The sequence below is a fragment of the Panicum virgatum genome, chromosome 2K (assembly GCF_016808335.1).
Source record: "Panicum virgatum strain AP13 chromosome 2K, P.virgatum_v5, whole genome shotgun sequence".
Taxonomy (NCBI): Eukaryota; Viridiplantae; Streptophyta; class Magnoliopsida; order Poales; family Poaceae; genus Panicum; species Panicum virgatum.
In genome coordinates, this window is record NC_053137.1 from 35,422,609 (window position 1) to 35,433,912 (window position 11,304).

The 11,304-nt window shown below is 49.0% G+C and overlaps 1 non-coding gene across 1 annotated transcript; it reads right to left on the reverse strand.

Annotated features, from left to right (window-relative positions):
• Positions 1-7,558: 7,558 nt before the first annotated feature.
• Positions 7,559-7,667, reverse strand: LOC120696320. The gene has a single exon (XR_005684097.1). It is a non-coding gene; the product is annotated as a small nucleolar RNA R71 (small nucleolar RNA).
• Between the last annotated feature and the right edge of the window lie 3,637 nt (positions 7,668-11,304).

The following is an 11,304-nucleotide window of genomic DNA, read 5'->3' on the forward strand; positions in this document are numbered from 1 at the left end:
CCCCCAGTCGATCATGCATCGATACCTTTTTCATAGCCAACCATGCACAGGAGTGCGCTCACATTTATAGGGTTCATGACGTGGTTTTTCATATGATCAGCTGCCTTGACCATTGCAATCGGGATAATCATACGCCGATGGCAATTTCAACCCTTCTTCTCAGCAGTAAATAAAAAAAGGACACCTCCAATGATCTTGCTCGCATTGTTCCTCTTCTTCTCTACATTGCCTCCTTTCACGATCACGCTGAAACTTGTTCAATAGCATCTGAGATGTGACACATCTACGTGGTGTCGATGAACGTCCAACATCCTTCATCGGACCATTTTCTTTGACCTCATCGGCCGCTATCTGCACTTTAGGATCAACAGCCCCAGATCTCTTGGCCGATGACGACGTCAAAATCTTGGCTTGAGGAAAACCCTCATCTCTGGCCACATCAACCATGTTTGTGGCGAAAGGATGCCCGTCGATCTTCATCATCTTCTTGGGAGCCTCAAGTTTCAATCACCCTTGTTCGAAAGCCATCTGAATCTGCTGTCAGAAGACATTGCACTCATTTGTATTATGCGATGTGGTGTTGTGCCACTTGCAGTACTTCATATTCTTGAGCTCGTCCTCCGATGGAATCTTGTGATATGGCTTCAACTTGATCAACCCTTCCGACAATAACAAGTCAAAGATCTTGTCGGCTTTGGTGATGTCAAACCCATATGACTCAGGCTCTTTCTTCCCAAATGGACACGTCACCGGCTTTTTGATGTTCTGTATCCACTCAGCCGATGCGACTGTTTCTTGCTCCTCTTCAGACTCATCATTAGCAGAATACTCCACATAATTGATCTTCTTCTGAAAAGGCTTCTTGGACTCGTAGGATCGAGTCTCTCCTGTCATCCGACTTGCGATCTGGCTAATACTTTCAAACTCCTGTGATGCATATTTATCTTTAATGTGCGGCAAGAGCCCATTAAATGCTGCATCGGCCAACTGCTGATCGAACAGAACCAAACTGTAACATCGGTTCTTGACATCTCTGAAACTTTGGATAAAAGCAGCAACCGATTCGTCATTTCTTTGTCTTAAGCCGGTCAAATCGGTCAACTTCAACTCAATAATCCTAGAGAAAAAGAACTGATGAAATTGTCTCTCTAGATCGGCCCAATATAATATGGAGTGTGCCGGCAAAGTGGTGAACCAAGCAAAGGCCCATCCAGACAAAGACAAGGAGAACAGACGGACTCTGAGTGCATCATGGTTGCCCGCTTCTCCCAACTGTAGAAGGAACCTATTAACATGTTCCATTATAGAAACTTCTCCCTGCCCTAAGAACTTTGTGAAGTCAGGCATCTTGTACTTGTGTGGGAGAGGAATCTGATCATAAGCCAGAGGATAGGGAGTCTTGTACATAATGGATTGTTGCTTTGGCCTCAAACCAAACTGCTCCCTCCACTTCAACTATATTTGTGCTCCAATCAACTTGCGGCTCAACAATTGGCATTTGCTGAGGGGAAACCGTGTTTGCTACATTGGTCATCATTGTAAGTTGTTGAGCTACATGGTTCATCGGCTGTCCAACCGATTGCATCTGACGTGTTTGCTGTGCTATCCGATTGGGTGTTTGCTGAGTCATCGTCGGCTGTGGAGCTGATGGACTAGCCGACTGTTGCCCAGTAGCCTCCATGTATGGTACACTAACACACCGTATTGTTGACGGTGCTTAAGTGCCATTTTCACCCATCAACTATACTCAATAATAAAGGAAAACCACATGCCTTACTCACATATTTGTTTCACTAACCTCGCTCCACAGTTGTTTTTGAGTTTTGTACATTTCAGATGAGCAGGAGCAGAATAAGATGAAAACACGCAGCAGACGCCATACAACTACGCAAAATATCGCATCCAGCGTAACACCCTTACAAAGAGGGCCCACATGTCAAAGGAAATGGGGCCTCCACGCAAGATGCACTAGAGAATAAGGATAAGATTCAACTAATCAACCACTCAGCAAAGGATCAGGCCAAGGGCTGCCAAGTAGGGTGGGCCGACCCCTTGGGTCGGCCGAACCTGGCCTGGTTCCCGTCTAGGTGCACTTTGAGGAGGAGTAGCTGCCAAGGCACCTGATCACCTTCCATATGTGCGTTGGCGGGAAACCGACCTCTAGAGCTATAAATAGGGCCTCTCTCCAACCCCTCAACACACACACACACACTTCATTCCATTCTCTCCAAGAAGGCTCTCCTCTCTCTTGCTCTCTTAGCTAGGTAGTGGAGCTAGGCTAGTTCTCTTTAGCGAGCAAGTCGTCCTTGGGGTCGTTGAGCAATCCTCAGCTCCTGGTATGGCTTTGTATCCGACTTGTCAGACTTCTATTCATAATATAGAGTTTTGCCATGGTTGCTTTACTATCTTGATAGTTTATCAATCCATGCTTAGTTCGTTCATAAGTTATGCTACGATCTTGGTTAGGCCAGATGATCCGGGTACGGATAGAGGTTCGTAGTGCTTTCGGGCTTGCTCTAGTGTTTTACTCGTCCATCCGAAGGGTGGGAGACTATGGGGCACTAGAGTAGTGACTTCATACACGAGCATGGTGCTCGGGTATGCGGGATCCTTCGGATATGACCGTGCTCCACGGTGTGACTGGGGTAGATGGCAGGTGGTGACAGCCATGTCCGTCCGGCGTAACAGCGGTGTTGCGTTTAGCGTACTCCCCGACGTTCGGGTTCGGTATAGGAGTGTAACACCCTAATTTAAATTTCAGTATTTAATAATAAATTTAATTGGCTTTATTTAATTTCCTAGGATTTAATTGGCTTAGCCTTGCATTTATAATTTATTTTGCTTCATAAAGTAATTAAAATTTATTTTAGGACTAACATGTGTGTGCATTCATGCTGGTGCATTGTTCTTTTGTTTGAGTGCTAGGTTTGAATTCAAATGGTGTTTAGTTTGAGTGGTGTTTAGTTTGAGTGGTGTTTGAAATAGCAAATAGAAAAGAGAAAGGAAAACCTCAGCCCAAACCCAGCACCCAAACCAGCCCAAACCCAGAAATCGGCCTGACCCGCTCCCTCCTTCCTTCAAGCCCGTGGCCTCTCTCTCCTTCCGGCCCAGCCCGCAAAAATCAGCGCCCCTCTCCCGCGCCAGCAGCCCAGCGCCGAAGCCCAGCGCTGCAGCCCAGTCCTCTCCCCGCCTCACTAGGCGCGTCGCGCTCGCCTGCGACTGACAGGGGCGGCCCACCTGTCAGCCGCGTTCCCCAGCGCCCGCGTGTGCCTCCCTTCCTCTGGCCGTTAGGGGCCCGCGCGTCAGCGTCAGCTTCCCTACGCCCGTGCGCGTCCGCGCCCTCAGTCTGACCAGCCGACCCCGCCTGTCAGTCTCTCAGCCAGCGCCGCACTCGCCCCGCTGACAGCGATGCCCCACATGTCAGCTGCTCTCCCGCACGTGCGCGCCCGTGAGCCGCTCGCTCTCCTCCGTTCGCTGACAGCCTGGGCCCACCAATCAGACCCATCTTCTCCGCCGCGACGCCCGCGCTGAACGGCTCCTCCGTGATCTCCGCGCCTTGATCCGCCTAGCATGCCCACCCAAGATGACCGCAACCGCCCTATAAGTACCGCCGTGGCTCCCCTGAACCTTAAGCCGCCGCGCTACACATGCTCAAACCCTAGCACAGTACCGCCGCCATCGCCCCGACGAACAGAGCTGCTCCGCCGCCTCAATTCCCCGCCGCCAGTGCCGTCCCGACCCCATTGATCCCCGTGGAATCTCCGCAGGAACTCGAGGAGTCGACTGGTGAAGCCAGAAGCCCGGAGAAACCCTGCCGCACCCTACTCAGCGAGCGCCTCCCCTCCTCTGCCACCGGTGAGTAGTTTAGCCGCCGCGTTTCCATGCCGCCGGCGCATTCCAGGCCACACTGACCCCTGTGCACCTTCACAGATCCACACAGTGCCCACCCGAGGAGTCCAGATGACCGGAACCCCGCTGCAGCGCCCGGACCGCGAGCTCCGCCCCACCGCCGCAGCGTAGCTGCTACGCCGCCGCTGCTCCGCCAAGATCTCGCCGGCCCAGAGTCTCGCGTTGAGGTGAGGTTCCTTCCCCGGCCGTTTTTCCCTGTTTTTTTCCCGCTCTGCACCATGGGTAGTCGCTCACCGGAGCATTTGCTCTGCCGCTCGCCGTCGCGCACCCACGCCCGGTCCCCAGCACACCTCGCAGAGCCCGCCATCGAGTTCCTGGCCTCGCACACTGCCTCCCTGTCCAAGTCCCGCATCGAATCGAGCCCGGGAACGCATTTACGCGTTTCTCCGGCGAGTCACCGTCGCGGCAATGCAGCGCCACCGCTCGCCGTCGCGCCAGTGCCGCCACCCGCGTCCAGATTCGATCCGAGCCGCTGAAAGTAGATTCAACGGCCCAGATCTATTCTAGCGAAGTCAATACCGGTCCGCCCAGTTCCTTTTGCGGAAGAGCCCTCGGGCTTTCGCCAAATAAACCCGCAGTCCATGTCTGTTGAAAAATAATTCCAAATCTGCCCCTGCTTTTATGTTTTAGACCCTGAGTTTCTCTCAAATAGAACCCGCCGTCCACCCTTGGCAGTTTTGCCCGCTAACCCCTGCAGCTATGGTTTAATTACGTTTTAGTCCTCGGTTTTGCCCAGAAACCCCCCTGGACTCCAGTTTTCTTACAAATAGGTCCCTGGATCTTGTTTTTGGCCTAGATTATGCGTTTTAGCTCCGCTTTAGGCGTGCTTTATGTCCACGCGATCGTTGTAACGTGTAGAATAGTTCTAGCACAGTTTTGTTTGCTGTTTTCATGTATTGATGTACTGTTTCTTAGTTTTTGCTATTGTTTGCATGTATGTTTATGTTGTGCCTTGTTTTTGGCCATGTGCTCGTGAGTAGACGTCGATCCATCTGAGGAGCCCCAGTACCAGTACCAGGAGCCATCTTCTGAGCAGTTGAGGCAGGAACAGTTTGAGGAAGGCAAGTATAACATGAACAACACCTATCACTTTAAATACATTTTCATACTGCATTTTAATACTGTATGGCTATAAGGACTTTCCTAGCCACTTTATATCCTTTATATATATCCTTTGGGTTGCATTTTGGTTAGTTGTGCTAGGTGCTGCGCTATAACACACTTGGTCCTTTTTAATTAATTTGATTAATGGTATATGCAACTTAATTCTGAGAGTGGCCCGTTGAGGGGCTCACATCTCGTTAAAATTGGTTTTGTTATAAACATGGTTTAGGGGGCCAGCACGGTGCTTACTGCCTGGTTGGCCACTCTCCATAAGGACCGGTTCATAGAGCGACAATCCTGGGACAACAGCGCTACCACAAGACTGGAATGGGACGGTCTTGGCTTACTAATTAGGTCATTTTGGTTCGGGAGTAACTTACCGACGGGGCAGGAGGGGTGGTGAGCTTCAATGGTCCCCAGGCTACGAGGCTTGGCCTGCGTACCCCTCGAGGTGGTCACCATCGTTGCGGAGCCTGATTCCTTAGCGGTTACACCTTACCAACGTGTCCTTTGTAACGGCCTCGTAGTGAGTTTGCTAGCCATCTCACCTAAGGAAGTGTGATGAACAACTAGCGTAGCTCACGACTTGTGAGTAAAGATGTGCAACCTCTGCAGAGTGTAAAATTGGTATACTAGCCGTGCTCACGGTCATGAGCGGCCCAGATCCTCCTTTTGATTAGTGGGGTTATCTTCCTTTGACGAGGCAGGTTTCCCCGGGTGGCTTGGTTTGGTTTGGTTCTCAGTAGTAACATGATTAATTTTGATTAATTACTATGTAACTGGGTTTATGGTAATTCATCAACTTGTAGTAAATAGCTTTAATAAAATTTTGCCAAGACTTAAAACCTAATGCAGTTGAGTCAAACAACCTTAGAGCCTCATAGTTTGTGTTATACTTGTTGAGTACAAGTTGTGTACTCACTCTTGCCTACTCTACTCTTTTTCCTCTTGGGGATACTCTACTGCTGCTCAGTTCCTGCCGACGCGAGGGAGTTCGCTCAGCGTTACCAGGACTACGAGGACTTCTAGGCGTTCGTCTCCCAGTCGACTGTCCCTGTGGCGCCCAGCTTCCGAGTTTCATACTTGTACCTTACGCTTCCGCTGTATCAGACATTTTGTCATTAATGTAATAAATAACTTTCGTATTCGCTTTAATATATCTTTTTACGTGATATGTGCTATGATATATTGTTCATTCTGTTGTATATACGTGTGACTTGATCCTGGCATGTATATAATTGCTCGGTTTATGTCCTTTTATAAACCGGGTGTTACAAGGAGTTCATGCAAAGAGGTAACGGGACTGGATGTACTCCGGTGCGGGACCTTCTCCCTGCTATCCCATTTTCCTGTCACCTGCAGTCCTAACCATGATCTAACATGACCCCAGCTTTGGATAGAAGCACTAGGACACCTAACCTAGCCTAAGATCCAGCTGACTTGACGTAGGATAGAGTAGTTCTTTGTTTAATAGTTTCTCTCCTTTATTCCTTCCTCTTGGAGTGTGGATGTGTGCTGTGTCACATTATCCTTGCTTATTCTTTTTATGTACTTACCCCTGTTAGAGTATTGCCTATTGCTTGAGGCACAATGTCATGGTTAATGTTGAGTACAATACCTTTGCCGCTGCCGTCCTTTGGGACACAAATAAATGATGATACCCTTACTCTCTGGGTGAAATGCTACAACGGTATATCCGTGCGCTTGCGGATCCATCTGTAATCGTATTGATTATACCACGAGAGTGGCACCCCTTGGGTGCAGTTGCTAGGATGGGTTTGGTGCTCTCATTTCTAGTGATTGCACTAAGGACTGCCAACATGCATTTCTGGCGCTGTTGCTAAGGATTAACCATTCCTAGTGATCACGCTAAGAAATGTCAACAAGCATTTCTGGCGCCATTGCCGGGGATGGCATGTGAACAAAGATATTGTGCTGATATTAACTTAGACCTTGTACTCAGGATATAGTCTTTACTCTTTCAGGCTAATGTCACTTTATGTCTTCTTTTATTTTTGATTTGAAAGAAGACATGGGTAGTGTATGACCGGTTTCTCCCTGCTGGAAAACTACATAGACAATCCAGAGAGGCTCGTGAGAAGGGCACAACCTCGCGTCGTTCCTCCTCTCGCTATCCTCCCGGCACAGAAACCCATTTCGGAAGCACCACTCGGTCTTGAGGCTATGGCTGAAAAGACTCTCTGCGAGTTCTCCGTCCCCTCCACCGACAATGTGGCCACTGGCCCCAACATCAATGTCGGGGACGTGAACTTCGAGCTCAAATCAAGCCTCATCAATATGGTGCAGGCTACCCCATTCTGTGGCAAGCCAAACGAGGACGCAAATGCACATTTGCAGAATTTTCTGGAGCTCTGCGACACCGTTGTTATACAGGGTGTCGCTGCTGACGTTGTCAAGCTTCGTCTATTTCCCTTTTCCCTCCTAGGGAAGGCGAAACAGTGGTTTTATAAAGAAAAGGACTTCAACACCTGGGCCAAATGCTCCAAGGCATTCCTCGCAAAATTCTTCCCGCTGGGCAAAACAAATGCCCTGCGCAGGAAAATATCAAGTTTCCAGCAGACGGGGATGGAGTCCATCCCAGAAGCTTGGGAGAGGCTGCAGGAATACATCCTGGCCTATCCTCATCACGACATGGACGAGTGGCTTGTCCTGCAAAGCTTCTACAACGGGCTCACAACGACATCTCGAGCCAACATTGATGCTGCTGCTGGAGGAGCCTTCCTCGACCTGACTATTGCCAAAGCAAAAGAATTGGTCGAGAAGATGGTCTCCAATCAGGGGTGGAGTGATGAACGACTCCAACCCCGCACCAAAGGCATGCATACCATCAAAGAGACAGATATGATTGCCGCGAAGATGGAGCTCCTAATCAAGAAGATGGAGGAAGGGAGCAAACAACCGATCCATGCTCCCGTTTACGCCATGGGTTCGCACTTCACGTGCGAAGTCTGTGGTAATGAAGGACACTCGGGGAACGACTACCCCAAAACCCATGAAGACTGCGCCTACCTCAACAACAACAACAACGGGTACCGTCCACAACAAGGAGGCTAGGGGTGGAACCAGCCACGTCCACCTTTTCAGGGAGGTAATAATTACAACTCTTCTTTTAATTCGAATTTCAATTCAAACCAACCTCCCTTGAGAGAACTTGTTCTTGGCCAAGTTAAAATCAACTGAAAATATAAATAAAAAGCTTTTGGCCAATGACAAATCCCTGGAAAGTTTAAATGTCAAGCTTGAAACATTGTCTTCTACTCTTAAAAACCAATTAAGTTTCAACAAAATGATCGAAACCCAGCTTGCACAAATTGCTTCTTCGTTACCTGCTGTTGAGAGCGGGAAGATCCCGGGGCAACCCGAGTCTCCTGTTGAAAATGTGAGCATGGTGTCTACCAGACGAGGTAACTCGTTCCGGAGGCCACCACGCAATAACCATGCAGGTAGGTACTATCCCCCAAGGAACGACATTTGGGATGGCATGGTGGCAGCGGTGCAAGAGGATCCAGGGGTCCCCATGATCAGCTACTCGATCTACATCAAACACTTCGAGCGATGCCTATGCGATCTGGGGGCAAGCATGAATATAATGCCCAAGGTAATATATGAAGCACTTGAATATCCTGCTCTTTCCGCAACAACTATGCTCGTACAACTTGCAGATTCAACCATTCGGTATCCCGAAGGGATAGCCGAACACGTTTTCGTACGAGTACGAGACTCCTTCATCCTTGCAGACTTTGTGGTAATGGATATGGAGGGCAATCTCGGAGTCGACCTCGTATTTGGGCGACCTTTTCTAAGGTCTGCCAAGGCAAGGATCGATGTTGGAAAGGGAGAAATCCGTTTTCGTGTCGGAAGGGAGGATATGTTTTTCAGGTTCAAGAAGAAGGAAGAGCAGCGCTTCATGATCCAACAAGACAGTAAAGGGCAAGCACTCTAGTGTGCTCCAGAACCCCAGCCAGAACAACGACCCTCCGCACCTAAAAGAAAGAAGAAGGAAAAGAAGGTGTGGCGGAAGGTCATGAGTTCGGCCTCGTCTAGTTCTCCAGGACGAGCCGACGGATGGTAAGAACGATGGAGAAAAGTCATGCACGTCGGACTTTAAACGACACGCCCTTGCCAAAGGTAAATTGTTATTTATCTCATGTTTGTTTCATCCGCTTTTCAACATTTTCTTTGCACCTTATTTGTTTTTCTCCAGTGCATATTTGAAATTTACAAAATTATTTTCTGCATGCTAGAATTTTTTCTAGCATTTTTCCCTTTTTACAAAAAGACCAAAAATATTTTTTGAGTTTTAAAATCCTTTGGGAAAAATAATGTGGACATCTTTTCGAGCAAACTTTTGGCCGTGCACCACATTTTCAAAGAACTTAACCGTTGGAGGAAGCACCAGGCCAAAGGGGGCACCAGGGGCCCACCCTGGGGCTGGCCGACCCCATAGGTCGGCCGACCCAGGGCCAACGGCTCCTGGGCCCCACCTTCTCCAACGGCTCCATAGTCGTTGTGGATTGCCTCTCCTCTGGTGCACGCGCCATCTTCTCATTAAATAGGGGCCGAGAGGGGTGTTGAGCTCTCTCATACTCACACACTCACTCACACTCCCTCTCACACATTCTTGCTCGGGTTTCCATTGGATTTTGGCTCAAGTTTGGTTTCAAGAAATCTCTCTCTCTCATTTCTTTGCTGCAAAAGATTGATCACATATTTGGAGGAACAACTTTTGGGTAAGAGTTTTATTTTCATTTCACTAACGTAACCCGAATCGAGTTGTTCTCGTTCGTTGTTGTTCGTTCTTGTTGCAAGCATGAGAGGTGCAGGGCGGAAAATTTCCGGAGCTCTCAAGAGGATGACGAGGTTGGGCTCATCCCATTCGTAGGGCGAGTCGAGCTCTCATCATTCCCCCTGAACCTGCACCAACACCGACTACAATGGATTATGAGCAAAACGAACAAGAAGAATAGTTCGAGGAGCAAGCTGCAGAACCGCAAGCCGAGGACATGGAGATAAATGAAGATGATGCACCATACCTCGACTTGCAAGATGACGCGAGCATCAAGGCTACGCCATGATCAAGAATCGAAGCTTTGGTCATACCAGAGCCTTCGATCCGGACCTTCTCAAAAAAATAGGTATGGACGTTGACTTCGCTCGTGTTTGGCATGCGGTTGGATGGGATGGTTTTGTGCCCGTTAAGGAGAATGGTTCTCGTCTCCTCACCATCCAGTTTCTTTGCACTCTTCAGGAGGTGGACGATGGTGTTTCTTTCTGACTTTTTGGAGTTGAACTCTATTTTAATTGGAGAAATTTCAGTCACCTCCTTGGTTTTAGCGCGCGCTTGCCGATTTCCCTTGCAAAAGCTTGCCGCGGTTTTGATCGACATGAGTTTTGGGGTTTGATTTCGGGTCAAGTTGTTCATAGAAAGTTTGCACCTCGGTACAATGACATTCAAAACCCGACTCTTCGTTTGATGCATGTTGGCGCTCCTTATGTACCCATTTTATCCCTTGTTTATCCTTGATAATGGCATGAATTTAATATCAAAATCACTAACCGTCCTAACCCCGGCCTAATTATTGGTCATTTTCACACTTGCACATATATTTTGGAGGAACTTTGTTTTTGCAGGTTCTTGGCCTATTTTGGAGCATGAAATGATGAGGCCCGTGATCGAGTGCCAACACGAAGAAAGATGAAGGCCAAAGCCCAAAGGAAGGACCAATGCCCATCTTGATTCGAAGCCCATTCATGCACATCCATCCTCCAAGAGAGCCCAAAGGACCAAGCCCACAAAGATGAGATCAAGATACTTCGGGATTAAGCAAAGCAAATGAAGATTTAAGGAAGGATTCCCTATCCTATCCTTTCCCTAAAGATATCTCCAAGATAACGACATCCAAAGGGGTGCAATCATGAAGGACATAAACTCTAGAAGATGCGAGGAGTCTACACGCGAAAGATGAGACCGAGGCGAGCCCGAAAGAGGGTAGGCCGGCCGGCCTAGGCCCATGGGGCTGGCCGGCCTAGCCCGTTTCCGAGGCGGTTCGGCCTCCCCTTCGACCGGTGGCTTCCTCGGCTTATAAATAGCTCGCACCTTATTCAAATCGTGGCATCCATCCACCCAGAACACGACGAACACCTAGGACCAAGACCGGAGGGAGACAACGGCCGCCGCAAGTCTTCGAAGTTGTCTAGGAGATGGCTTAGGCCGCCCTTAGCCGCCATGGCCTCCCTGCGTGGATGTGCCATGGTGGAGTTCATGAGCTA